The 1,898-nt window shown below is 38.9% G+C and overlaps 1 long non-coding RNA gene across 1 annotated transcript; it reads right to left on the bottom strand.

Annotated features, from left to right (window-relative positions):
• Positions 1-851: 851 nt before the first annotated feature.
• Positions 852-1,627, bottom strand: LOC113225287. Its single transcript, XR_003309946.1, has 2 exons — positions 1,512-1,627; positions 852-1,165 (listed from the first exon to the last, which is right to left on the bottom strand). It is a non-coding gene; the product is annotated as an uncharacterized LOC113225287 (long non-coding RNA).
• Between the last annotated feature and the right edge of the window lie 271 nt (positions 1,628-1,898).

Genomic DNA, 1,898 nt, shown 5'->3' on the forward strand with positions numbered 1-1,898 from the left:
TGGCTCAAAGGACTGGTAATGGGATGTGTGAAGCCTTTCTTTTCTGGGTCAGCAGTCTGAATCCAGGCCGGGTGAGTAGAACCCAAAAAAAGTCATTATTATTTCACAGCTGATTTACACACTCTTTGGAATGAGCCTGGTCTCACTCCAGGTTTTGGAAGACTTGTGTCTGCAGCCAAGCCCTCCCGCTCATCCAGAGCAGTGATTGCCCGTGTTCTTAGCTGCCTTGACAGAAAGGCCAGGGATTAAACGAACATTGAAACCGGACTGCACTCACTGTGGCCAGCTAAGGAGCCTCAGTGCACTGGCCATACAGGATTGATAGCAAAGCAGCGTTTTCTCTTTTCCGTTCTTGCACTGTATAGATTTAAGGGGAATTTCAGAATATCAGATGTCAGTTTGCTATTTGTCCAGGTCATTTAAAACATTTTGAAAAGAAAAGGATTTCAAAGCAGCTTATCAAAAGTTGCGTTTGGCATGGAGTTCTGCGTGACATGCTTCAACGTAAGAGTAAAATGCCGTGGCTAAGTTCTAACCCCGGATGTGTAGTTCATCATCGCAGCACTCACAAAGCCCACACTGGAACCGTTTTCTTTCAGGCACTTAGGTGAAAGGTGAGCAATGTTTGATTTCCTTCTGCTTCCATGATAAGTAATAGAGTGGTCATTTTCTAACAGTAAATTAAGAAGTAACAAATGGATTTCAATTTTCATAATTTCACTCAGGGTATCTGTTGAAGTGTGTATTATTAGTTTGTACTAAAGCAAAACTACCAGCTGAAACTCATCTCCCTAATGAGGTTCATTCGTCCTTTGACAAGGCAATAGTTTCCTCAAGAAAAACTTAACTAATAGTGTGGCCAGTACCTTATAATTAATTTTCTTCCCCAATCCTTGCAAGCATGAAAACAAACAGTAAATTTTTCATTTGTTCATCAGTTTCGAACAACTGTTTAGCAGAGATATGCTTGATTAATGGATTTAATTTGTTCCTTTCTTCTGTAGTCGGTTTTCATATTACATCGGTTATCAGAGGATAGGACCATAATGTGGGCATTCTCATCGCGGTCCACTCCATCAGTGTCAGCGCTGGTTTCTAGCTCCGGGTCCGCATCTTTAACCTTTGTCGTCCTGCAGAATCTTTCATCAATCTGTGTTACAGTCACCTTGGGAAGAAAAGGCAGAAGCACTCAGTCAGCACTTACAGGTAGTAAAGTGTGTCATTATTTCTAACAAAATGCTGGCAGCGGTGCACCTTTCATTTCCAACCGAAATATGATTTGTGAGATCAGCAACCCAACTGTTAAAAGAGAAAAATGGAAGGTACCGGTCTGGTCACTACAAGGCCCTCTATAAAAACCAATACAAAATGCCTAATGCTTTCGTGCATGCTGAGCGCTTTAAATGACTGGGGCTAGTTTTGCAAATTGAATATTATTGTCAGATAATGAAAGTGCCTATGTAGAGGTCAAATAGCATCATAAGGATAATGGCAGTTTTCATAATACTAACCGTTTCGTAGGAGGGCACAAATCTCCATGGTTCACATCTGTAGTTCACATGACTTTTCAGTGTGACATAAAAAGTCATAAACTGTGGCTTGAGGGGTTTTCATTCTTCTTTTTAACCGAAGTGTAACATAGACTTTGTAGAAAAATGTAAATGCTTAAGAAATTTTAAAAGATGCCTTTCTTTAGGACATTTTTGACTTCCACATAAAATGTAAAACTAAAACATATATTTAGATATTTTTATGCATAAAATCTATAATATTTGCGACAGGAGTTACCTTCTTAATATAGAAAGATAATGATCTAGAGTACAATGTTTACAGAAAACGTGTTCTAAATACACACTGTGCGTTTAAAGAAAATTGCAGTAATTTAGTTTGAATACTGA

This window comes from Piliocolobus tephrosceles, chromosome 2 (assembly GCF_002776525.5).
Source record: "Piliocolobus tephrosceles isolate RC106 chromosome 2, ASM277652v3, whole genome shotgun sequence".
In the NCBI taxonomy this organism is placed as follows: domain Eukaryota; kingdom Metazoa; phylum Chordata; class Mammalia; order Primates; family Cercopithecidae; genus Piliocolobus; species Piliocolobus tephrosceles.